This window comes from Zootoca vivipara, chromosome 8 (genome assembly GCF_965207765.1).
Source record: "Zootoca vivipara chromosome 8, rZooViv2.hap1.1, whole genome shotgun sequence".
In the NCBI taxonomy this organism is placed as follows: Eukaryota; Metazoa; Chordata; class Lepidosauria; order Squamata; family Lacertidae; genus Zootoca; species Zootoca vivipara.
In genome coordinates, this window is record NC_142591.1 from 30,184,671 (window position 1) to 30,212,407 (window position 27,737).

Here is a 27,737-nt window from a genome sequence, read left to right on the forward strand (position 1 = left end):
GCTGGAGGTGGGTTAACTCTTTGCCAGCCGGGCAGAAATAAACATTTTAAAAGTGCTTCAATTTGTCACATATCTCCCCCACCACAAAGACATTGCGTCGGCTTGCTCTTAACTAACTAGAGCAATGCCAAAGCAATGGGCTTGGGGTTAAAAATACTTCAATGCATTCTATAACATTCATATTACAAAGTCAACTAAATTAACATCTCATAAACTTGTACACAGATAAACCATGTTTGGCATGTGTCAGATTATAACGCCTAAGCACAAATGTTCTGCTAGGGTTATCACCGTTTCATATAATAATTTGCACCATCCTATACCTCTCAAAAAAAATACCTGGATAAGGCGTCCGCTATGATGTTTTCCTTCCCACTTATGTGCTTACCCTGTGTCTATTACATGAGTTGCTAGGTTGGTCCTCCCTGGGATGTTTGAGAAGATCTGAGCAAACTGAGCAAGGACTAATTTTAACTGCTCCTTTTGCTCTGGGGTCAGACTTTCATCGAATGACACCTCTGCTAGAGTTGTGCCCTTACTTAGCTCTCCCCATCCAGTTAAATGAATTCCTTGGGTCACCTTCCCCTTTACTTGCAACACCAACTTATTTCTGTCAAAATAAGGCTTAAGTAAATTTACATGAAAATTCTTACATCGGTTCCCTTCCCCATCTAACTCTACCAAATAGTTCACCGCCGATATCCTCTCGACCACTTTGAAGGGACCGTCCCACGACATCTCCAACTTCTTTCGACGTCTTGTTCTTAACACGAGCACACTGTCACCGGGCTGGAAAGATCTGTCTCTTGCGTGTGCATCATACCACTGCTTCTGTCGACGCTGTGCCTGCTGCAAGTTGTGAGCAGCTTGCTCCCGTAGCTCTTGAAGGTCGCTCTGCAGCTCCTGTAGATACGTCACAACATCAGGGCTGTCGATCTGCTCCTCCCCTGACCACGCTGCTTTCATCAAGTCTAGGGGTCCTCGTGGCTGTCGTCCAAATAGGAGTTCAAAAGGACTGAACCCTGTGCTCTCCTGCGGCACTTCGCGATAACCAAATAGGAAGTGTTGCAGCCTCTCATCCCAGTCGTTAGGATGATTGATGGAATAGGTTTTTAGCATCCGGCTCAGGGTCGAATTAAATTTCTCCGTCAAGCCATTCGACTGTGGATGATAAGCCGTAGTTTTAACATGCTTAATCCCACAAAGAGTTAAAAGCTCTTCCATGGTCTTGGACGTGAAGGATGTCCCTAAATCTGTTATAATTTCTTTGGGGAATCCCAGCCTTAAGAATACCGACATGAGGGCTTTTGCTACAGTCTTGGAATCAATGTCCTTTAGAGGTATTGCTTCTGGATAGCGCGTAGCATAATCCACGAGGCATAAAATAAATTTATTCCCCCTTTTTGTAACTCTGGAGATAGGCCCGAGGATGTCCACTCCTACTCTGGAAAAGGGCTCAGTAATTACAGGAATAGACTGTAACAAGCCTCGCGTTTTGTCCGCTCTTTTGCCTGCTTTTTGGCAGATCACACAGGACTTGCAATACTCTTTGATGTCCTTGCCCATCCCAGGCCAGTAAAATCTTGCTTGGATTCTATCACTAGTCTTTCTAATGCCTAGATGCGCTGCTGAGGGTGCGTCGTGTGCCATTTGTAGCACTTGCAACCGGTAAGCTCTTGGCAACACTAACTGTTTCTTCCTTTCCCAAACCGCAGCAGTTTTCCTCCTCCTAGAAATTCTATACAGTCTTCCCTCAATGGTGGTAAATAAGCAGGGGTTCTCCACAGTTACTTCTGCAGTAGGACTTTGTGCTTTACCCCACAGCTCTTTTATAGTTTCATCCTCTTTTTGATCACTCAAGAATTGGGCACCGTGCTCCTGGACCACTGGCACGCTAATCAGCCCTTCATCCTCACCAGGCTCTATGGGTGACTCTATAACTGCAGGAGGATTACTCTCAGTGACTTGAGACTGTGACCTAGTTATCACTTGAATACGGTGCTTCTGACTAGCTAGGTCATTTCCTATTAAAAAGGGTACCTCCAATTCATTTAGGATTCCTACTCTCCATTTGCCACAAAATCCTTTGTAGGTAATATCAACTTCAGCTAATGGTACTTCAAAATGTGGCCCCCATATGCCTTTTAAACTATAGGACTGACCCTTGAGGTACTGCTCCTTTGGAACAAATTGTGATTTGACAAGTGAGACTTCTGCTCCTGTGTCCCTCAAACCTAAAAAAAACTGACCATTTAATTCAATTGGCTCCATGTAATCTTGGTTGCACTCCTGCTCAGCCCTCCAGACCTGTAAGACCTTAGAAGTAGTCTCAGCTGGACTGTCTGATTTCTCTGAGCCTTCTGTCTGAGGCGAGCTATTTTCCTGTGACTGCATTACCAGTTTTACTTGTTTAGCTGCAGTAGGTGTAGTTTGCGACTTAACCAGCAGGGGGCACCTGGCACGTACATGGCCCTCACGATTACAGAAAAAACAAGTGATTTTCTTAGACCCTGTCTTGTCAGAAACTGATTCCCTGACAGGAAAATTTTCTTGCCTGTCTTTATTTTCTCTGTTTCTCCATGGATTACCCTTCTGTGAGTGTTTTGGGAATGCTATTTCATTGAAATCTCCTTGTAGTTCGTCTAAGACCTCAGCAACCCGTGCCACAGTTTTCAGTTTTTTATCCCTCAAGAACCAACGTAAATTGCTAGGGATTTGCTTAAAAAATTGTTCTAAACAAATTAATTGTTTTAACTCATCAAAGTCCTTCACTCCACTCCCTTGAATCCATCTGTCAAGTAATTTATCTAAGCGGCTAGCTAGTTGGGCATAAGTCTCTTTATGTTCCTTTTTTGCCTCACGAAAAGCCTTTCTGCTTTGTTCAGCCGTGAGTCCACATCGAACCCTGACTCTTTGCTTAAATACTTGGTAACTTGACAGCTCTTCTTCCCTCAGGTCAGCATAAATTTCACTTAGTATCCCACAAATTTGAGGTCTTAAATAAAGCATCCAGTTCTCCTCAGGTATTTGAAATTCCACACAAACGCGTTCGAAGGTAAATAGAAACGATTCGACATTATCGTCCTTTCCAAATTTGGGGAACCTTTTTAAATTAATTGTGATACTATCATTATTAACTGGGCTACTAGTTAATTCTGATCGCAAACGTATCTCTTCAAGCTTCATTCTGTCCTGTTCTAATTGAACCCTTAACCTCTCGGACTGCATTCTCTCCTCAGATGCCATCTTTTCCCTCTCAGCTTCAATTCTAGCTTTTTCCCTCTCACTTTCAGCTTCAATCCTAGCTTTTTCTCTCTCACTTTCAGCTGCTATCTTTTCCCTCTCAGCTTCAATTCGGGCCATCTCAATTCGTAGTTTCATCAGTTCTACCTGAGAATCTGGGCTTCCCTCAGCCCCTTCCGTTCTTTCATCTCCTTTTGCCTCTCTGGGTTTTCTTACGTGAGTCATTTTCCTCACAGGAAAATCCTGACAGACTCAAACCAAACTAGGCGCGTGAGCTTTTAATTTCGATCACGACGCTGCCACCAAAAATGTGACGACCCGTGTCCCACTCTGCCTTACTATCACTGCGACACAGGAATCCAGAGGGGAAAACACCCACCCTCTGGTCCTGTCGCCTCAAAAATAAACCCCTTTTCCTAATGGGTTTCTAAGTAAGGAGAGCCTTCCAGCCTACGTGGCCTGGTACCTTAAGAAACTCTAGGCTGTCCCCCAGGAATAACCTCTTGCCTCCTGTAAAGGGTCTCCCTCAGTTGGATTCCCCCACTGTAGAAGTTTGCCCTAGGCACTCTGGCAACTTCTTGGCACCTCAGGTTACCCTTCTAAGCCTCCTCCGTGTAACTACAGGACACAAACCACCACCTCCCTGCCTGAGGTGAGTTTTGCCCTCTCTTGAGTCACCACGGCTGTGAGTCCTGGTACCTCGCTGGAAAAATACAAACGGACCTCTTGTTGGCAAAAACAGAGATGAAGTTTTATTGTGTTAAAAACATAAGTGATTCTTTAACGTGTCATTTATTAATTAGCTTTGTTCCAGTTGTACAAAATAAACTCAGTCAAACATTTAACTTTAAGTTTTCCTAGCCTCTTAACTGTCTTCATATAAGCCACCACATAACACCACACCACACCTTCCTCCCTCTCCCTCCTAACTGACCAAACCGACTCTCCCTCCTTTCAAACCTGGCACAGTCCCGCCCCCATCAGAGTTCTATGCCAGTCAGGCTGGAGGTGGGTTAACTCTTTGCCAGCCGGGCAGAAATAAACATTTTAAAAGTGCTTCAATTTGTCACACCAGCCAGGCAAAAAAAAAAATTGGGTGCAAAGCAGGGCAAGTGAGGATTGTGATCAGAGTGTGTTTGTTGGTATGTGGCTTGGGGAGAGTTCCAGAGGTCCTGGAGAGAGAGAGAGAGAGAGAGAGAGAGAGAGAGAGAGAGAGAGAGAGAGAGAGAGCTGGGAGGGCCGCATTCAACCCCCAGGCCTGAGGTTGGAAATGGCAACATAAAAATATGTGTGTGTTTGTAAATGTTCCTGTAGGATCCCTACCTCTATGTTGGTAGGACTGACATGTGAATCTAAATTTGTAAAAAGGATTGTATGGGTTGATTTGTGTGGAATGGTGAGCTGATGGCCCCATTTTGAGCAGAGGTGTCTTTCTAACTCAGATAAACATTTGTTTTACATGTTGGCAAAACAATTCACCCATTTCTCAAAGTGTCCAGCAGCAATCTTTACATTTACAACCTGTTTAGAAGGCAGGGCCAGTCTTCTGTTTTAACATCATCATCCTCATCCTCATCATCATCATCAACAACAACACCCCACCCATCTGGGCAGCTAAAAGTTATGTAATTCTTTATCTCCTTGACATCTGAAGGAAAAGCATTCCACGGGGAGGGCGCCACTACCGAAAAGGCCTCCTGTCCTCTTTTATCCAGAGAACAAGCTCCCCTGAATTCAAAGAGTGTGAAAACTCTTACATCACCTGCTGAATCATTTTCAACATCAATATATAACTGAAAAGTTTCCAACCAATAAGCTTAGAGAGAGAGAAATATATATAAACATATTTTAAGACAAGTGAGGAATATCCCTGGGGATCTCTATTGGTTTCTCCCACATACGTGTGGACCAGCCTGAGCACTCACTCCTAATTGGATAAGGGCTCCTCTAGATTCCTGGAAGAATAGGATGTTATAGTATGTGTGGTCTAACTTTCTTATAGGATGGTGCCCACTTCTGAATTGAACAAATGCTGAAACAGTGTAACATGGCTTAGGGCCACACTTCAGAACACCAGAACCCACTTCTCAAAGGCTGCCTCAGCTGAGGACAAAAGGCTGTAGTCACCAGTACCAGTACTATGATGCTGACGCCATAAAATTTCTTGAGGAGTCCATTTGCCCAGAGGCTGCTGTGCTGTAGTCAATAGTCCCCTCACCAAGCATCTAATGAGATATCCTTTAGAATAGGGGTGGCTAACCTGTGGGGCTAATGGGAATCCAACAGGGCCACAGGTTAGCCACCCCTGATTTAGAAAATGAGGGATATTAGAAGAATGGGAATATATAAGAATTCCCCCTTTAAACTAGAATGAGATTAGACTTTTCTAATGTGATTCATATGACAGGAACATGGACATAATTCTCTCCTTATACAAACTGCCCCCTTTTTTGTATCTATTAATTGTGTAGCTCAATACAAAACGAAATATTAGCTTAAGTGATACATCTGCAGTGTCTGCTGCCAAGTGTGTATTGATCGTACCTAATGGAATCTTTGTCGGATTGTTGTCTGTCTGGCATAGTGTGTGTTCATGACATTAAAGGAACATAACACGTCAGCCAGTCAGAAGCTATTTTACTCTAAAACGTTATCTGCTGGCTGCCCAGAGTGTTCAGATTTTATGAGCTTCTAAGCAGGAATATAGAGGCACAACCTTGGGTATTTGCAGACTTTATGCAATGCCTAATTGAGCCTTTGCATCCAATACTCCTTTCAGCTGCGTATTTGTTGGCTAGGCTCATTCAAAGGAGTTGAACCCAGTCGGCTGAGGCCTTCCCTGCACATTCATTTGTAGATGGATGGAGCTTCTATTAGCCCAAATGGTGCCCTCCAGATGTTGCTGGATTCCAGCTTCCTTCAGCCTTAGGCAGCAAGACCCATGATTGGCGGTGCTTGGACTTGTAGTCCAGCAACATCTGGACGGCATCATGTTGGTGGCCTCTGCATTACTGCACAAGAACAAGCCAGTGTTGCATTGGAAAGGGTTTCTTGGCTTTCTACACCATTTCAGGCTTAGGGATGTGGCATCTAGTGTACAGAACTGTATTGGATGTAAGATAATTGATCTTATAAAGATATTATTTGTTTGTTGGTTTGTTTGCTTATTAGCTTGCTTTTAAACAACAACAACAACAACAACAACAACAACAACAACAACTTATTATATTAGTTGTGATTGTGGATTTAGTCAGGTGAGCAGTTAATTATTAGTCTTGATGCATGGATAACGCTGCCTTGCTAACCATGGTAAGAGCATTGAAGTGCCACAACAGTTCTGACGTTGTTTTCTGCTTCTCTCTCATGCTCATAAGAAGCCTTGGTTATCATTGAGCTTGCATTATGGTTTTACCAACCATGGGTAGCTCAAATCACAGTTTGCAAACCTGCTTCAATTACAACCAAGCAAACAACAGTTTGAGGCTAATAATGGTTAGTAAAACACCTGTGCATTAATATCTCATATTGAGATCCACGACTTTGAACAGGGCAAGCTGCTGCAATTCCCGCCCCCATGTTACATGTTACTGTAACATGTTACATGTTACTGTTACATTACAAATACTAAAATTAAAGTCCTTGGATGGCGTGTTTCAAGAGGACAGCCAATGAGAAAGACCTTTGGAACATGACAGTTTTACGCCATTGAGGCTGAATTTATTTATTTATTGAAAATCTGAAGACAAAATCATGTGGTACCCTATAACTGGTTAGCTCTTCAGGCAACAGCTGACTTCATCAGGTGTGTCAAGTGCACAGAGGAGGTGATGGGTTACACACACACACACACACACACACACACACACACACACACACGTCTGTCTGTCTGTCTGTCTCAAGTCCAATACATTTCTTACCCCAACAGCACTTCAGAGGAGACTATACCAGAACTGCGTATTTTATACCTTGTAATTTAGGATGTTTTATAAGCAACTTTGAAGAGTTTTTATTGGATTATAAATGAAACATAATTTAAATCAATGACAACAAACAGTGGCTTCAAGAAGCTGTGTTTTCAGAGAGGAGTATGTTTTTGCAGACAGAATGCTTTCTTTCCCAGCTGTGGTTGCTGTCAGAAAAGCCATAGCAAGACATACTCTGTGCGGGTAAGGCAGGATTATATATTTTATCCATGAGTACACACAAAACCCACCTCTCAGTGCTGGGATAAGGGTAAGCAGGAGCTATTCCTGATCTCTTCCTTGTGTTCAGCTGTTATTTCAACAGCTTGCACTCCCGGTTGTTGCTTTACTTTTCTGCTGATTTCCAGACTTTTTGAGGAACTCTTCTGTTTCTCTTCTTCAAGGAAGCATGCTATTATCTCCCCTGTAATAGACTTTTCATTATGTGTAACATAATTTGTGACATTGCTGCCTTTAACGTTTCTGCTGTACTGAAATGTAAGAGAGAAAAATACTGATTGAGATAAGCATGTTTATTAACATGCTTCCTGCTGTGCCAAAACTCAAGGATGGAAGAGGGTATGTGCTTTTCTTTCCCAAGACAATCTGCATATTTTGTCATTATGATGCATGGTGGTTGTGATTGCTGTCTCTTAGCTGTGATTTTAAAGTCTTGGCTGATGATTAATTCCATGGCTCAGACAATTGCAAATGGCCTTTGCTCCAGTCACATAAATTTTGCACATCTCTAATAACAATGGCATTCATTATAAGATGGTACATAGAAGGGGGCTGGTTTGCAGTGGCATAGGGGAAAGAAAAATCGAGGGTTCAGGAAAAGAAGGTGGCTCGTTTTTTATCATCAATCACTTCCGTGATTTAGAGAATTTTAGTTACAAACCGCATTATAATACTGTAATGTATTATGTTCACATTCTACTTGTAGTTTGCGGTTCTGGGGTGAATCATATCGAAGGCACAGTAGCAATGTGGAGTGCATTTCTAAAGTTGCAGCCTAAGCACGCTTACTTGGAAATAAGTACTACAGAGCATAGTGGGACTTTCTTCTGAAGCTGCATGTATAGGATTGTGCTGTAAGTCTTCTGTGAATGGAGCACACACCTCATAAAGTTTCCAAGCCCTTTCAAGCTTGCAGTGGCTTCAGATAGTTGCACAAGTCATGCCACATTAAGGCTGCATTCAGACATGGAGGAGAATATTGCATTAGCTTTCCTTACTATAATGCTAGTGCTTCTGTCCTGTTTCCTAACATTCCTTTCATACCGCAGTATCTGTTGTGGCTTCTTAACTGATATGCCAGGATATAGTGCTAAATTTCATTCACACCAGTTGGTGTGCAGGGACACAACAATGAACGTCATTGGACAATGTCACTACTCCCCCATGCTTTCTGGAGCTAAATGCTTCTGTTCCCAAATGAAAATGGCAGGAAAGAACTGTATGCTGGCATTCTGCCCCAAATTTTGTCATTTTTGTGATCATCCAGGTTTAGGGGACTGCCAGTGGTTTTTTCCCTCTCTCTCCTGGAATCAAATAACATAGAAATGAGCACTAAACATGCACTATATTCCATTCGTTTCCCAAAACGGACTTTTACATCATGTGACAGTTCAGTATAATGCAGAAATTAGCATTTAGGGAAATGGAATAAACTACTGTGTGAATGCAGCCCTAGTTTATGAATTCTTCTGTTATGGACTTTGATACCTTCTATGCCAGCACTCGGATGAGTTATTAAACTTTCTGGTCATCTTTCTGTCAACTTTTTGGTCCTTTTTTGGCACAAGGATCTTGATGCACATTTGGGCCGCTTTATTATAATATGTGGCAGCGAACAGGTTTGCTGCTATGTGTACATATGAGTGGAAATGGCTGCTAACTCCAAGCTGCCCTGCAGGTGTGTCTGTATACTGCAGACATTTGCAAATGTTCATCAGTAGCATTTGTTCTATGCAAAGTGTATGATATGTAACGAGGCCCCTGGTGCAAGGTGTCTTGTTTATACAAGTGCAATGCAGCAACAACACATTCCTTCCCAGGGTGGATGCTTGCTTTAATTTGCTTGCCATTTACTCTCGCTTCCAGTGTCTGGCATTGGTGATAAATGTAGTCAAGATGGGGCCAGAGCTTTTGTGTGAGTATGCCCTGTGATTTACAGAGCTTAAATCTCTTCTCTTTTCCCTTATGCCCCGGCTTCATGAACAGAGGCGGCTCTGTGTCCAAACTGACAACCACTTCTTTCATTGCATTTCTTTATATTTCCTTAAGCTTCATTGTCCACACACCAAAACAGAATGGAATCCAGTGCTTAACTTCTAACCTCCCGACCCATCCCCCCACAGAAAAGCACAATATGACCATTCCCCCCCTGTCTTCTCATATTAGAAATGTTATTGCAATATACGTAGCCCCTTTATCTGCTTTGGCAGGACACAGCCAGAGAGAAGATGATGGGTTTCTGTGAACAGTCATATCCTCTACCCCAAGCTTCTCATAAAAGGATGCTCATCAAATCCAGAGGACTGACTATTGCTTTTATTGTCTTCCTTTTTTATTGGAGGTGTGGGAGGGCAGAAGGTTGGGTTTTTGGTAAAAACGGGAGTATTCAGACCAGGAAGTGACTGTCTTCTGACGTGTGCCGTTCATTTTCCCTTTTGTGCAAGCCTTGTTTACTGTCATCTGTTCTGTCAGAGACTGGGCAGTGTTGACTCTGCAGAGCCAGTTCCTGACTCATCTGTAGTAAAGTTGCTGTGTCTGTCCATCGTTGTTTTTGTTTTCAACTAGATGATAAGGTCATTGCAGGAAGCATTTCGTGGGAGCTTTCACAATCGTCTTTAGGGAGGCTACTGTACAGCATGTTCTCTGTATTGACTTCAGCAAGAAAAGAATGATGACAATGAAACCCTCAAGCAGCCTGAAGTTGGACAGTTAGTCCTGGATACTAAGCATTCTTAGTCATCGTGTTGCACCACTGATGTTATCTCAGAAGATGAGCAAAGTTGAATAGTAGCCAGGTTGAGTGTGTGGTGCTAGTTTAAAAACAAGAGCATTTATTATGAAAACAGGGGGCTCCTCTTCTTTTTTAATTATGTTTGAGTTCTCCCTTCTCCTGACTTGTTCAGAACTTCAGTTTCATTCATTCTCAGGCGTAACTAGAAAAGTTTTAATACATCTGAGAAGCCGTTTGACTGCGGAAGGAGAGTGCGCTTTGATGAACTATTAACTCACTTAAAATATTTGAAAAATATTTGTTTTTATGCCACTTTTGACAAATCATCTTACAAGAATAAAAGACTGAAGAGCACACTATCTTTTATCTGTTTTATTTGCCTTAATATACCCATATTTGCAAGCAGTTTCCTCAATATAATGCATTTTAAAACACCCTTCCCCCTAATATATGCATTAGTTTGATTGGAGAACTGCATTGCCAAAATTGATGACATGCAAATTTTAAAGGATAGCTCTCTTTCAGTTCACATACCGTTTCAGGGACTGCAAATTAGATTGATTCACATTTTTAAAATTGCGTGTGGAGGTCCCCAAACCACCCCTAAATAAATCACAACGTAGACAGGATTTAAGTTTAATGGTTTTTGGCATGAATTTGGCCACAACTTTATTAAATCCAAAACAATGTGAGTGGTTGCGTAGGCATTGGTTCTCAACTGTCACCTAAGGACAGAAATGATAATAATAATAACTTGCCTTGTCAACACGGGGAAAACAGGGAGAGACGGGGACCCGGGTGCACAGAACTCTCCCCTCTCCCTTCAGGCTCCCAGAGGCTTCAATATGCCGTCCTGGCCCCCTACCTTGGGGTTACGGACACAGCATAGAGCCCCTGTATTCCTGACCAGGATTTCCCCAACCACTCAGGCATAAACTTGGGGCCAACTTAATCAATAAGACCCTTTAATACAACCAAAAAAACCAATGCCTAACCGCCAACCTTACAAGTTGTGACTATTTGCTATGCAGTAGGCGAAAACCCAAATGGCACCAGCCAATCAGCCAAGTGGGAAAAATTCCTACCGGCCCCTGAATACAGGCGACCAAAAAAAAAAAAGTCATAGCAATGTCAACACAGAGGCCTATAAAAAACAGCGGAGGGAGGGTGGGGATCAGAAACGCAGCCAAAGAGAAGGAAAAAACCAAGCATTAAAGTATTTATACCCCAGGGGCTTGACTTACTAAATTGATACATGCGATTATGCCCAACAACAGCCCATATCCAATCAACGGTGGCCACTCATGCCCCCACCGTTGTCACAGGCGTGGTTTGCTAGCCCCCACCGCAAATCGTGCTCTCCATGATGGAGAACCCGCATTGTCCCTCATCCCTACCACCAACTCACAGCCAGGTTTCCTGGGTCTTGGCACTCCACAAGCTGGCATGCAGCCCTGCTGAAAGCTGACTGTCTTATCGTGATCTGCATGAAAAACTGCTTATGCATCTGTGTGACATGCCACATCTTCTCAGAAGTTCTGCCAAAGCCTGAACCTGAGCATTTCCCAAAGGCAATGTCGAGTCACCCTAGTTTGGGAAACATTTTGTGGCTGTGGATGATGACTTTGTTTAGATTGTGTAGTCTTTATACAGTTAGCATGCCATACAGTTTTAGACGGATGATTTGGTTTTGTGCAGTTTTAAGACTCTGTAAATAGGGTGGAATATGGACTGTATCTCCTGTCTAAACCAATATAAACATAACTTGTGGAGTGGAGAAGAGTTTGGGATTCAGCTGTCAGAGGGTCATGGCTCCTTCAGCATCTCATATTTTAGAACTCTTGCTTTGGAGTGTGTGTTGAAACCCCAATAAGCTCCTTTAATTAGCATTGTCATTCTGATTCAGTGGCATTCGAAACATGTTTTCATATAAGTACTTGTGAAGGCAAGTGTGCAATTCTGGTTGAAGATACTGTTGTTTGACTGTGACATGGGAACATTTCTTTTTTCAAAGCCCCATTTAGAACACCTCCATCTGGGCCTAAAGGGTGGTTGAGATGCTGCAGAATTTCTTGATCATGAATGCTAAACTATGTATATGAGCAGCAGTAACAACAGTGTATTTTAGCATGTGTGCTGTGTGAAATGGAATATGGATGCCACTGGATACCGTAGTATGTCACAATGGTAGTTAGATAAATTCCTGATAGGGTGATTCTGTTTTGTTTGGATCCTGCTTTTGCTCCAGGGAGCAAAGGTTGCAATAATGGGATTCTTCAATTTATCCTCACAAGAACATGCAAGGTTAAGTTGAGAAGTAGTGAACAGACTCTGGTCACTCAGTGGGCTTTATGACTGGGCAGATATTTGAACCCAGGTCTCTGTGGTCTAACACTCTGCACCACACTTCCTTTAATTTCATGCAAGTTGTATGGCATTCTGAGAGAGATCGGCGGAACATTTGACTTCTTAAATATAAGTTACGAATGACAGCAGAAATATACGGCTAGCTAAGTTTGCAATGTGTTCAGTCATTGCATTGCATCTCCATTTAAATGTATTTTGTCTTTTGTGTTACCTTTTTCAACTGATAATTTAAAATTGCTCTCCGTGGGGATGTTCTCCGTGTCGATCTGCCTATCAATCTTCCTATCTGAATGCAGAAGTATTTGATTAGTGTGTTTAAAGCAATAAAGATGTCTAGAGTAGTGTCACAGTGATTGATACTAATTATAAGTCTTTATGTGGCTCCTTCAGTTTGGCCACTTCCCTTGCAGATTGCAATTTTATTGTTAAAATAATGCCCTGCTGTCCACAGACTAGGGCCATAAATTGTGGACTATCTTTCTTTAATGATTCTGTATCCAGTGGGAGAATCCCAATAACCTTCATTATCTTTGCTCAAAGAAGTCAGTGACTTCCACAGTGAGCGAGGAATGGATTTATTAGGGCCAGCTGAAGACTGCCTGGGATCACATCAGAGGTTATCTTGATAGTGCTTCTAGTACATTAGAATAAGCAGAAACATTAGGCAGGCACTTGCAGATAACTGATGATTTTCATTTGGTGTCTGTCTGTCACAATATTACAGTAAACAGAAATTGCTGCTCTTGAATAGGTCAAACCACTGTGGAACACAACGTGAAGATTTGTGGAACGTACATGGCTTGTCTGGACTTAAATGAATGAGATGTTCTGAAAATTATCTCTTTAAACACATTACATGTAGCTAGTTGCAATCCTTTGAAGCATATTCGTTGGGATTTTTACTGCCCAGAGAATCACTACATGAATTTCTTTTCGTTTTTACCTCTGTGGGAAATCAGCTTTTCATAGGGAAACTGTGTTATTAAATGGATATATATATAACATTTATGGTATTTTGTAGGCACAAGTTTCACGCGATATACAAGCTTAGTTGGACTATGTTCTACATACTTGTGTGTGTGTGTGGAGATCAGCAGTCAATTCTCAGCTGGAATAAGTTTCCTGACCATGCCTTGGTTGTAAACTGTGGTAGTCAAGCAGATCTCTTCCTTCTGCACACACACACACACACACACACACACACACACTGCCTCAATCAGATTTGCCCAGGGCGAAACATGACTGTAACAAGTGAACTAGTTTGACCTGGACGTCCAGAGCTTAAAGTACCATAAACATTGGGGCTTCTTGGAACAGAGGTTAGAGAGAAGGCAGTAGGGATTGGGGAGAAATGTGACGTTGTTCACATTTAAAGGTGAACCTAATTTACACTTCCTAAAACAATGTGAAAAAGGAAAACACAACCACCCTTCAAAATTCACACTTCTCCAAATCTTTCAGTGCAGTTCTCCAGCCAACTAAGGTACAGTATACAAAAATGCATATGGTATGCATAAAAATCCATGTGTTACAAAAATGTATTGTATCATGAGAAACTGCTTACATGACCATTGGTATTAGGCAAAATTGTATACAAAATCTGAGCATATTAGAAATTTGTAGTAAAGTGTTGATTCATTTTCATGAAGATTTTTTTTAAAAAATGTAGACTGATATCGAAATGTGGAGAACTGAGTTTAATATTGGAAAAATGAGAAACAGATAAATCAAAATGGGCAGGCCACATTTGTGTTAGATTCAAGGAATGTGATGCATTCACCAAAGCTGCTGATTGAAACCCAAGCTGTAAGGTTCTTGTTTGACATCTGAGTTACCTACAGCTCATTTTGTGAAGCTGCTACAACTAGTGTGGTCAGCCTAAAAGAAAAAGAAAAACCATCAAAACTGATCTAGGGTGTTGGAACACTTTCCTTGAAAGGAAAGGTGAAAACCTTTGGACCTTTTTAGATTAGGAACAAGTTGAGAGATATACAGTAAGGTAAAGGGACCCCTGACCATTAGGTCCAGTTGTGGATGAATCTGGGGTTGTGGCGCTCATCTTGTTTTATTGGCCAAGGGAGCCGGCGTACAGCTTCAGGATCATGTGGCCAGCATGAAAAAGTCGCTTCTGGCGAAACCAGAGCAGCGCATGGAAACGCCGTTTACCTTCCCGCCAGAGCGGTACCTATTTATCTACTTGCATTTTGACATGCTTTTGAACTGTTAGGTTGGCAGGAGCTGGGACCGAGCAACGGGAGCTCACCCCGTCATGGGGATCCGAACCACCGACCTTCTGATCGGCAAGCCTTAGGCTCTGTGGTTATTCTGGCCTTCACACTGTACTTACATGCTTTCTGGAATCACCTGGGTGGCCACTGTTTGAGACCGGATCAAATAAGATTTATCGGGGTTATTTTTGTATCACTCCTCCTCTTGTAAAACAAGGTTGGAGCAGTGCAAAAGGCAGCCTGTAGCCATACTGGGGCAGGATCAGTCCAAAGGCTCATCTCTCAGCCAGTATTCTATTCTCACAGTAGCCAACCAGATGCAAATAGCACAGAGGATCCAAGCGCAGCAGCACTCTGCTCATGTGTGATCCCAACAGTGGAGCAGCTGGGAGTCAGCTGGAACAGACCTCCTAGCTGCTTAGAACAGCAAGCAAGCCTGATGTGGTGGCTTTCATAGGGGTTGCTGACACAATGACCTATTTGATTGCACAGTGTCTTATCTGTAGCTTATAGCTTGTCTCTCTGCAATTCCTTCCTTTGTCCAGAATTGAGTTATGGCACACTAAGCTGAATCCCAACTTTATATCTTTCATAAGCCATTGTTGACTCAAGCCCTGATACTGTTTTGGGTAAGGAATTCACAGTTGTAAGGCAACTCTAAGGGAGCTTCTTTTCCAGAGTGCCATTTCTTTCATCTCAGGCCTGTTGAGACACCAAACCTGTAAGTGGTTTGATGGAGACAACACAGGACTATGCATCTGTCTGTTGAGGGTATCTCTACTGACTCTGCTCTCTCTAGTTGTCACCAGCTTTTATAGGAGGCCAGTGTAGATTCTAGCATTGAAAGTTAATTATATATACACAGTCACCAAAAATTAATATGTACTGGCCAGCAGTCTCAAGAACTTCCAAAACATTCAGATAAGCAAACATTTAGATAAGCAGTCATGATATTTACATAGGATTAAATGGCTATTATTAGTCATTTATGAAGCACAGCCTTGGCATGCCAAATAATTTACAGTCCTTATCTGCTCCTTCCTCACAGCAGCCTTATGAAGAAGATCATTATTATTTCTGTTTTTATGGATGGAGAGCTGAGTTTGCGAGATAGTGACTTGCCCAAAGCTTCCCGGGGAACCCATTCCATTGCTGAGCTAGGAGCTGAAATTGAGTTTCCCAGGTTGATTTTCAAAACTCAGTCCTCTGGATTATGCTGGCAGGCCCAGGGGCAGAAAATGAACTCAGATCATTAGTTTTGAAAACTTGAGGTTTGTGTTTAAGTGAGCTGCAGCATGTTGGTACACACACATATATGCAATTGTCCCACACCTACAATATTTCTGTTTTTAGTTTCCTAAATGCATTGATCAGGAAACACAGTAATATTTATTATTTTCTAAAACTTTTATCCTGACTACTTTCTGGAGAACTCATGGCATCGAACAAGTTAAAATGCCAAAACAGTATTTCATATGAGTAGACCACCCATGAAAGCTCTTTTATGTGTTATGAATCCCTATGTATAAAATAGGCCAGACTCTGTCTATGAACAGTTTAAATCCAGGTCGCACTGCATTGTCCTTCATCATAGAGTTTGCTTGCCTCAAACTGAGAGCAATTGCTTGTTCTGTAGAAGCAGCTGAAGACAAATGTTTGTTTTGTAAAAGCAGTTTGCCTCAAGTCACAAATGATGGTGTACTTTGCAGTACAGTAGTAATGTAGTAATATGCCAGCCTAGCACTTCTGTCTAGTCATAGATGCTCCATTTGAATTTATCTGTTGCTAGGAACATGCTCTTCCTACCCCCCAAAGCTAAGCCCCCAAATTACATATATAGGTGATGATGCCTAGCCCAAAGAGAAGTCTTGTGCCTGTCCAATTTAGATAGTAGAGCGTTGAACTTTTCCAGCTTCTCTCGTAACAGTGTTGTAGTAACATGGGAAGCAACTCACCACTGAACAGATAGGAGTGTCCTTCAAGCCCAGAGGATGGCAAACTCATTTGCTGGTTGATTATTTCTTCAACTTCTCTCCATCTTGCCATTGACCCCCCTCTATGGGACCCTGTAAGTTACCTCTTTGGCCCTTTTATCAGCTCATGTGGGACCAACATGGATAGCTGGCCCTGATGAATACTTGAGGTTCCTGACTCCTATGGTTGTAATTCGTGGGCAGTCATTTCATTTAATCCTTATTCTAATTTTTAAGCTGTATTTTAATCCATTGTTTGATTGTGTTTTAATGTATTTGATATTTGATGTTAGCCGCCCTGAGGGTGGGGTATAAATAAAAATTTACTTACTTACATTGACTACCTGAATTCAGAATTCTGAATTTCCATCAACATTGAGCTGGACAAGCACATTGGCAACTACTCAAAGATGAACATAGTTGAAGACTATGTAGTCTTATGTAGTTGTATGGAAACTACAGTGTGATGGTTCAGATGTAACAGCAAACTGTGGTTTGCACTTAACAGAACATTACTAATAAAATCTGAGCATACAAGTGAAGGAGGAGGGAGACAGCCAAGCCCAGGTTTCACTCATGAAACAAGGTTGTTCGTACTAGGCTTCTCAAGCCATATCACAGTTGTGTCTAAATGGCTGAGGTTTTGAAGCTTTTCTGCTATCTGTGCTAGCTTTTAATCACCCCTCCCCCCCCAAAATCATTCTTTTTCTCAAGCTCAATATGGGGAACAAGCCAATAAATATGCATGTATTATTTTTCTCTAGTTCAGTTCCCCCATCTACCCATTCCCAATTTAAATGCTGAATTTAGGAACTGAATAATCAATTGTTTGACTGAAGAAAGTAGTGCTCATTCTCTCACAATATGATTTTGTTATTTTTGACAAATTCATGCAAGTTCATATGTGTCACAGTGGCCGGAGTGGACTACTTCAGAGTAACGACGCTACGCAGCTCTGCATTTTATTCTTTTATTGGTGCTGCGTATTTACAGTGCTCAAGTCATTGCTATTTACACGGAGCGATGTTGTCAGTCGGTTTCAGAACCTCCTAATGGCTTTTGGCGCGTCTTTCTCCAACACAAAAGCTTTGGCAGACCCATCCTCTTGCCCCTCCTCTTCCTGCGTAATTCTGGAGTTGGGGGGATGGGTCTTCCCCCCTTACTTGCCCCTTCCTGTCCCACCTGGGACCCTGGCTCCTCTACCTTGCCTGAGCCTCGGACACGACTTCCTGCTTCCCCACTGGAATCGGAACTCTCCCTGCTTTCCCCTTTGCTCGGGGACGGGCTTGAACTCAGGAGGGGAGGGACTTCGCGATATCCCCTGTCCCTCACATCCACCCCCCTCCCAAGCTCTCCTTCACCCCTCCCCAGGCCCCCCCCATGTGTCGGTGACGACTGGAAGCCTAAAAACTCGGTGCTCTCCGAGCCCGTTGGTGTGAACACCTCCCCCCAGTCCTGCGAGCCCCCCCCCTTCCGCCTGGGAGGACGGGAATCCCAAAAAGTCTGTGGCGTCAGAGCTGGTGGGGGTAAAAATGTTTTGCCAATCTGCTCCTTCCTCTGACTGGGTGGATCTTGGCGACACCCATACCTCATCCTCTGGTTCCTCAAACTCCGCTTCCCAGCGCCATGGTGAGCTGTTCTCCCGTGCCTCCTCCTCCTCCCCCTCCCTTTCCATGTGCCAGGGCTTGGGTCTGTGGGGAAAGAGGGCGTGAAATTCTTCCACCAAGAATTCCTCCTGTATCTGAGTGGCGGGAACCCATTCATTCTGGGACGGTGGAGCATCCTCCCATGCCATGAGGTACTCCAGGCCCCCCACCCCCCACCTTGAATCCAGGATGGCCGTGGCCTCATTGAGTTGCTCCCTGCTTTCCCTCTCCCCCCCTCCCTCGGGGGTTTGTTCGCTGTCTCGGAGCCTGCTGCTTTCCCTGTACGGCGACAGCAGCGATCTATGAAACACTGGATGCACCCTCATGTCCTCTGGCAGTGCCAGCCTGTATGCCACCGGGTTGACCTGTTGCGTGACCGTGAAGGGGCCCAGCCATTTGGGTGCCAGCTTTTTGCACCTCCCTCTGGTGGGAAGGCCCTCCGAGGACAACCACACCTTGTCCCCCACCCTGATGACCTCCCCTTGTCGCCTGTGGCGATCTGCCCCCTTTTTGTACGCTTCCTTGGCCCTCTCCAAGTGTTCTCTGAGCTGCTGGTGCACCGTCTCCAGTTCCTCTGCCCAATCCTCAGCCTGTGGGCCCTCCTCCTCCTCCTCCCTCTCCCTCTCTGGGAAAGATCTGAGGTCGCGCCCGTAATTGGCCTTAAAGGGCGACACCCCTGTGGAGACGTGCACTGCATTGTTGTAGGCAAATTCTGCTAGTGGCAAGCGATCCACCCAGTCCGTTTGCCGCTGGCTGACGTAGCATCTCAGGTACTGCTGCAGAATGGCGTTGACCCTCTCCGCTTGTCCGTTGGTCTGCGGGTGTCTAGCCGTCGACAAGCTGACCTCCACCTGCAGGAGGTTCATGAGCCGCCGCCAGAACCTGGAAACAAATTGGCGGCCACGATCCGAAATAACCCTTAAAGGTAATCCATGCAGTCTGAAAATGTGATCAACAAACAGTTTGGCTGTCTCTTCTGCCGAGACTGCCCTGGCACACGGTATAAAGTGACACATTTTGGACATGAGGTCCACCACCACCAACACTGCAGTCTTACCCCTGGACGAAGGCAGATCTGTGATGAAGTCCATGGACACCACTTCCCACGGCCTGTGTGGTGTGGCTAAGGGCTCCAGCAACCCTGGTGGCGCTGCTCTGACCACCTTCGCCCGCTGGCAGGTGGTACAGCCCCTTACATAGTCTCGAACATCTTCCCTCACCCCTGGCCACCAGAAGTGTCTCATGACTAGGTGAGTGGTCTTGTCCCTTCCAAAATGCCCCGCTGTAGGGTTGTCGTGCATCTGCTTGAGGACCGTACGTCGAAGCTGGGTGGTGGGTAGGTACAGCGCACCCTTGTAGAAAAGCAGCCCTCTGCGTTCTGCAAAGTCTTTTGCCTGCTCCCTCCCCCCTCTCAGTTCTCTGAAGATGCGGTTGGCAAATTCATCCGCTGCCGTCAGTGCTGTGAGTTCTGCCTCGCTCACCACTGCTGCTCCGCAGGACCATGCCGACGGGGGGAAAATGTGCCTTGGGGCTGGTGGCGCCTCCTCCTCCATGTACTCTGGCTTGCGGGAGAGGGCATCCGCCCTGACATTCTGCTCTCCTGGGATGTAGTGTATGGAGAAGTTGAAGTTCGAGAAGAACTCCGCCCACCGTATCTGCCGCTGGTTGAGCACCCTGGCAGTTCTCCAGAACTCCAGGTTCTTGTGGTCTGTGCACACCTGGATGGGGTGCTTGGCGCCCACCAGGAAGTGTCTCCAGTGCTGGAACGCCGCGTGGATCGCAAGAAGTTCCCGATCAAAAACTGTGTAGTTTCGCTCGGGCTGGGTCAACTTCCTGGAGAAGAAGGCACAGGGTCTCCACTCTCTGTTGGCGTCCAGTTGCAACAAAATGGCGCCCACAGCCTTATCAGAAGCATCTGTTTCAATGCGTAGGGGCGCGTCCTGAACCACGTGGAACAGGTTCTGGTCTGAGGCGAACACCCTCTTGAGGCTTTCGAACGCTGCTTGCGCCTCTGGTGTCCACCTGAACTTCTGCTTGCCTCTCAGGCAGTCAGTGATGGGAGCCGTAACTCGAGAGAAGTTCTTGATGAACTTCCTGTAGAAGTTGGCAAAGCCTAGTAGGCGTTGGGCATCTTTGCGCGTCCTGGGGCTGTGCCAGTCCAGGATGGTCTGCACCTTGTCCTTGTCCATTGCCAGCCCCTTGTCTGACAGCTTGTAGCCCAGGAAGTCCACCTCCTTGGTGTGAAACTTGCACTTCTCCAGCTTCACATACAGGTGGTTCTCCTTCAGGCGCTGTAACACCTCCCTGACGTCCTTCACGTGCTGCACTGGGTCGTTGGAGTAAATAAGGATGTCATCCAGAAAGACCAAGCATTTCCTGAAGAGTAGGGACCCCAGGACGTGGTGCATGAAGGCCTGGAAGCATGCTGAGCCCCCTTGCAACCCGAAGGGCATCACCAGATATTCAAAAGAGCCCAGAGGCGTGAACATCGTGGTTTTCCACTCATCGCCTTCCCGGATCCTGATCAAGTTGTACGCCCCCCTCAGGTCTAGCTTGGTGAAAATCTTGCCCCTGCGTGCCGCTGTCAGGAGATCATCCACTCTGGGCATGGGGAAAGCCACTGGCTCTGTCACCGAATTCAGCCGTCTAAAATCCACCACAAGACGGCGCTGTTGCGTGTCTTTCTTGTCCACCCAGAAGACCGGGCTGCCCCCTGCTGCCTTGCTTTCTCTGATGAACCCCCGCTTGAGGTTCTTGTCGATAAAAGCGCGCAGATCCTCCAGTTCCTGGTCTGACATGGCGTACAGCTTGGCTGGGGGTATAGTTGCCCCAGGCACCAGGTTGATCTGGCAGTCAAAAGGCCTGTGTGGGGGCAGGTGGTCGGACTCCGCTTCACTGAAGACCTCCTGCAGGTCCCAGTATGGTTTGGGTATCGCCTCACCCCCTTTGACGTGCATGGTGGCCACCGTGGCTATCGGAGGCCCCTCCCCTGGTTGGTGCTGCATGCAATGTTCCAGGCAAAAGTCCGATCCAAAAGTGATGCATCTCTGATGCCAACTTATGGAGGGGTCGTGGCGCGCCAGCCAGCTCATGCCCAAAACGATTGGGGGGTCTGAGATGGTGGTGACGTTGAATGCCAGTGTCTCTGAGTGCCTTCCAACCGTCATTCTCATGGGGGGGGTTTGATGAGTGATGGCCCCTCCCAGCAGCTCTCTGCCGTCAATGGTTGCCACGTGCAGAGGAAAATCCAGCTGCAGAAGCTGGATCTGGTGCTCTTCTGCAAAGTTCCTCGAGAAGAAGTTCGCTGACGCCCCACTGTCAATTAAGGCGAGGACTGTCAGGGGATAGCCATTAGGGAGCGTGAGCGTCACTTCTAGAACCACTCCTGCTCTGGGAGGGGTGGGCTGGCTCTGCTCCTCTCTGTGCGGGTGGGTGGGCTGGGGCTGTTGTCTGCTGACTGTGCCTGGCTGCCGCCCCTTGTCTCCTGCAGCCAGGCTTTCCCGTTTCCCTGCTGTGGTGCTGCGTCAGTGGGGGAGGGCACAACCGTTCCCGCCTTTCCTTGCCACTCCCTGCGATGTGGGCAGTCTCTGACGAGATGCTGGGGGGAGTTGCAGAGAAAGCAATTCCCACCCCTTCCCTCCTTGCGTCTTGGCGCCGCTGGGGTTTGAAAAGCCCGCGCGCGCGCGCTATCAATCTGCATGGGTTCCTGGTCCTGACTGGCCCCAGGCGTGGCTTGAAAGGGTTGTTGAGGGAGTGGCTTCTCCTGCGACCGTGGGAACCAAGCCCGCTTTGCGCGCGTTGCTTGCTTGTCGCTCCATCTGGATTCCTGCCTCACCCCCACCGCCAGAGCCGCTTTGCTCAGTTGATCCATATTACTGGGCTTTGGACCTCTCGAGAGCTCATCCTTCACCTCCTCATGCAACCCCAAGTAAAACGCCGCTTGCATTGGGGCAGACTCCAGATCCCACCCCAATCTGTGCACCAGCATGGTGAATTTCGCCCAATACGCGCGAACTGTCATATTTCCTTGGCGTAAATTATGAAGTTCCTCCTTAGTCTGGTCCATATGACTATCGGACGAATACATCGTTTTCAAACCTTCTAGAAATAGTTTGACATTCTTCATGCAAGGATTCCTTGTTGCAATTAACGGTCTTAGCCACTCCCTGGCCGCCCCTGTAAGGTGCTCCACAATAAACGCTACTCTGTGCTCATCATCAGGGAACTCATCGTGGTGCAGCTCAAGAGCATACACAATCTCAGTCTCAAAGCCCTGAAACTCCTTCGGGTCTCCATTGAACTTGCTTACTAGGGTCCCGGCTCTCCTTCCTGGCAGCACTTGGACTTGGGGTGCCCCTCCCGCCTTGTTTTTCTCTGCATCCAGCTTGTTTTGGAGGTCTACCGCCACCGCCCTTAAATGCTGCTCTTTTTCCTGGAGCTCTCTCACCTGTTCCGCAAGTTGTAGCCGGTCGTCCTGGACCTTCTTAGTCTCCTCTTTAGCTGCCTTCAATTCTCCCTGCGCCTGCAGCGACAGCTGTTGCAGTTCTAGCTGGGCTTGCTCAGCGATCTGCCGCCACTTCTCCGCCTCTGACACGCTCATCCCGGCAACTCCAAAGTAGCCCAAAAATGATTAGGAGGTTGCTGTCACAGTGGCCGGAGTGGACTACTTCAGAGTAACGACGCTACGCAGCTCTGCATTTTATTCTTTTATTGGTGCTGCGTATTTACAGTGCTCAAGTCATTGCTATTTACACGGAGCGATGTTGTCAGTCGGTTTCAGAACCTCCTAATGGCTTTTGGCGCGTCTTTCTCCAACACAAAAGCTTTGGCAGACCCATCCTCTTGCCCCTCCTCTTCCTGCGTAATTCTGGAGTTGGGGGGATGGGTCTTCCCCCCTTACTTGCCCCTTCCTGTCCCACCTGGGACCCTGGCTCCTCTACCTTGCCTGAGCCTCGGACACGACTTCCTGCTTCCCCACTGGAATCGGAACTCTCCCTGCTTTCCCCTTTGCTCGGGGACGGGCTTGAACTCAGGAGGGGAGGGACTTCGCGATATCCCCTGTCCCTCACAATATGTAATACAAGAGAAGGATTTTTTTTAATATTAAAAATGTAGAAGTCGAAAGGCTTCCGTTTGAAGCTTCAGGTTAAGCCTTCAAGGTTTTCTAAAGCATTCTTACAGCATGTTACTAATTAAGATAGGGTCTCCATTTTAAGTTATACCAATAATACCATTAGAGTTTCCCCCACCCATAAGAACTTCTGCAATTCACGTGATACAGATTTCAAGGAACTGCTCAGAATGTGGTTTTACTGAGTGTAATGTAGATCCAAGTAACACAACCAGAACCTATTGTGCAGCCAGAGCCCACCTGAAAATTAATTCAGATTAGATGGAGCAGAAGGTCCCAGGTTCCATCTCTGATATTTCCAGGTAGGGATGGGAAAGACACCCCCCCATCTAAAACCTGAAGAGCCACTGCTAATCTAGACCATGTTGTACCTTCTAGTTATTGAACTCGTGTCTCCCATTTGCCCTAGATAGTTGTCAAAGATTATGGAGCTGGACTCCAATACTAGTTGATTGGCATTACGTTGACATACTGGGGTTTTCCATTAAAGTGTAATTTCAGAGCTTCTTTTTGGTGCCCATGAGGGATCTCTTTGTTTACCTGGCCCTTCATTTGAAGCCAATTCCTTCCTCTCCAAGCCCAGAGGGAAGAGCCTGCCAACTAAAGTGAAGCCCCAAACCAGGTAATGTCAAGGGGCTGTCAGGAATGCTGGTTCCTCCACAGGTCAGGAAATGACTCGAGATGTGAAGTGCAACCAGCTTTTATTCAAAAAGTAAAAACACAACAGAGTTCATCTAGGCTAGTCTCTCTTAGTTGAAGTTGTTGCTGGAACTGGCATCTCGCTCCTCCTTCCCTCTCGAGCCCCCTCACTCTGAACTCCTCCAAGCAGCTGTAAACTGCGGTGAGGAAGGAATCCTCCTCTAGGCCTGTCTGACTTGTTGCTTAGCAATGTGCAAGGCTCTTTGTGATTGGAGTGTCAGTAGAAGAGGAGATCTGGCTTCAGAGGGACTGCCCAGCTGCTGAGCCACAGAAGCAACAGCATCTGGTTCTTCTCTGTCAGAGTCTGCACTCACACTGAGACCCTTGTTGCCCAGCCCTGTTCTGGAATGGCTTTCTTCTTCATTCCCCCCGTGTTCACTCAGACTTCTTGCTTCTATCACCTCCCAGCTTGTCCCTTCTGCAGACTAGTCCTCTGTGTCCCTCAGCACTGTCCTAGGTCTAAGTCTCTTTCCTCTGTGTCATCCCTGGGCAGTTCTTAGGTAGGTTGTGGCCCACCACTCTTCCTCATTCCTCAGTCTTTGACAGGTAATTGCTAAGGTGCCATTGCAGTCTTCTCCTTTTATATATGCACCATCCAGGAACCTGATTTATATAGACCAGATAACATGCGGGCCTTGCCCTAATGAGTGAAAATGTTGCCCTGATTTCATTGGACTTGATATGCGTATCCACCATTTAGACTTCAAATCTAATCCCTGTGACCTTGCTATCCAGGCTGCCTTTTACTTTTGCCCACTTTTGTACATGTGTGAATAGGCCCTCACACCACTTGTCTGCTAGAAATAAATTACAATCCAGTTATTATAGCAGACATCTGTGTGGTCCAGTGTGCGCAGTATTTTCAGTAATCATTTTTGCAGTCTTGGCCAACTGTCATGAAAAGGATCAGATGTGGAATTAAACAGAAGTTTTATACTTCAAAACTGCCACAGTTATACATTCATTAAAAGGAAGCCTATTTGCAGGCATACAAAGAGCCATTGTTACGCAAGCAGAAATCATATACAACTGTGGAAGGGTTTCATCTCTTTTATACAGTTGTTGTGTTCTTATTTTCTTTGTCTTGCAAGTAGAAACTGCTTGTCTTTTGTTGAACTCCCCTGACTACAATTGCATTTTTTTTGTTAAGAATTGGATGATTATTGGCAGATGTATCATTTAATTTGTGTTCATGCATCCTATTGGGATTTCAAAGCCTCCCTCAACTGTTCATTGTCTTGGTGTATTTTTTTTTAATACAAAGCTGTGATAAATTCTGACCAACTTATTTATGAGATTTGTTCTATTAAGATGCATCTGTGTTAATCCTGAACTGATTAAACATTTGGATGGTTGTAGGATGCCAGAATCATTGCCACGTCAGAGTATTTTACCAACAGCTACTGCTATTTCACTTTTATTATATGCCAACAGGGAAAAAGTCTGTTGAGCTGTTGGCAGAAGGAATGAAATAATACAATTACACCAAGACTTATTCATTCCAAATTCAAACTAGCATGAATCCTGGGAGTTGTAATTGGTGATGAATCTTAGAATTCTTTGTCTCACCTCCCTAGTCTCTCTCATTGGTCAAGGTTTTCTTCACTGTACTCAGGCAGGTTTGAACACAATTTGTTCTTATAGTTCAGGGCGGTCCTGCAGGTGCTGTTGGACTCCAACTCACATCAGCCACAACCAACATGGTCAATGGTCAGGGATGATGGGAATTGTAATCCAACTACACCTAAAGGGCCACAGGTCCTCCACCCTGCCTTTGTGTGAGAGGGCCTCATTCTGCTCTCTCACTGGGACTGATAAGGGTCCCTCTGGTGCATCAGTCCCAATTCTCTTCTGACTAGTTATAAGCTTTTGCTATTGCTATGGGAAATCCTCTGGGCAATCCCAAATTTATAATGATCAATGTACGCTGCCTTTTAAGGGCCTTTTGAGTCCCCTTCCCAAACTGATGGGATAGTTATATGAATCTTGTGTGGCAGAGGCTAATGAGCCTGTAGTGGTGTCCTTGTAAATGTCATATAAAATGTAGATATGAAGTAGGGTTCAATGTGCAGCAGTATATAGAGGTCTCTTCATGGAACTGGTAAAAATTCCAACATACATAGTAAGGCAAAGGCATATGAAGAGCATCTGTGAGCCTCTCATGTCCCTAAATCCAGAATTAAGCTCCCTTCAGAGTTACTGTGTCATTGTTGTCTTGATTCTTTGGCCCAGCCATGGTAATTGCCTTACACATCTCTTCTTCTGTCCAGAGATAGTTGCTTGTTTGCCTGTGTGTGTATTTGTGGCATGTAACTCTCCAACAGTTTGACTTCACCCCCGAAGGCGCACTCTTCCATTGTCTCCTGAGACAGAGGGATGACAACCATTTTACCCCAGCTTAATAAGATGGGCACTTGGCCGATTAGCAGGATGAACCCACCCATCCCTAAGCTTTGCCTGTTTAAATTGCAGGCGGGAATGTGTTTGAATGGAGGAACATTCAGCCAGGTGAGCTTTCACCAGCTGCTTGAAGTATTGCAGTTGAGAAGAGAGTTTTATTACTCCATCTGCTGTTTTAAGACCGCTGGACCTAAGACTCATGAAGTAGCAGTAAAAATTGTAGGGACAGGCATCTTACAACATCTTAGCCATGGTTGCAGAATTAAAAGGAAGGCCCACACTCGTAATTGCTGCTTCCATTTGAGTTCTTTTACAGAGTTCAGTTATCCAGCAATAATGTATTGATCAGTTCAATAGGATCCTTGGATCCTGGCCTAAAGTTGTTGTTGTCTTGTTTTTTAAAAATCCTACACTTATATGGGGCCTCCAGTGATTTTGTATCCTTGGCCAAGTTCATACTTGCTTAGCTTCAATAATGCTACAGCCATGGGGTGTTCCTAAACCAACTACTGCGCCATTTCTGAAACGTTTATAATTTTCATATGTTTAACTCACAAAAATAAGTGGCTTTTGCTGCAAATAAATTGATTTTTATTTTTTGGCTTATTGTCATTTGAATGTTTAGCCTTTATTTTATTTCTGGATTCAGCTCTTGTTTATTACTGCTCAGTCCATTCCCACTTGTAACACTTGGATGCCTGCCAAGCACTCTTTGTTTACAGTAACAAGGGTGGAAAAGCTGACTTCCTGACCGTACTCCCAAAGTCTAAGGTGAAGCGTCTGGCAGGTGTGAAAAAACATTGCTCTTGCATTTGAACCTGTGCAATGTATTCCATATAAGGACCCAGTCCTAAACTAACAAAGGAAAATTGGACTGTTGCCCAAGATGAAATATTAACACTTCATTAGGCTATGACCTGGTTCAGCTGCAAAGTCGGTGCATCTAACATCAAGTCATTTGGATATATAATTCTTGCTTGTACATTTTCCTACAGGAGAAGTCAGAACGCAGCAAGCAACTGGAGGCTGCGCATCACACAGTGAAGCTCCTATGAGGCCTTTTTACCACAACTTTCTTTTTCAGGTTTGTACTATACAACCTGTATGTACTTTTGTT

The 27,737-nt window shown here is 45.1% G+C and overlaps 1 long non-coding RNA gene across 13 annotated transcripts in view; it reads left to right on the top strand.

The window, feature by feature from the left end:
* The window catches only part of LOC118089812 (uncharacterized), a 256,572-nt gene that overhangs the window by 205,965 nt on the left and 22,870 nt on the right, over positions 1–27,737 (top strand). For all 13 annotated transcript variants that reach the window (XR_015951414.1, XR_015951419.1, XR_015951418.1 and 10 more), the window contains one exon: positions 27,616–27,704. This is a non-coding gene — a long non-coding RNA (uncharacterized LOC118089812). The remainder of the gene's footprint in view (positions 1–27,615; positions 27,705–27,737) is intronic.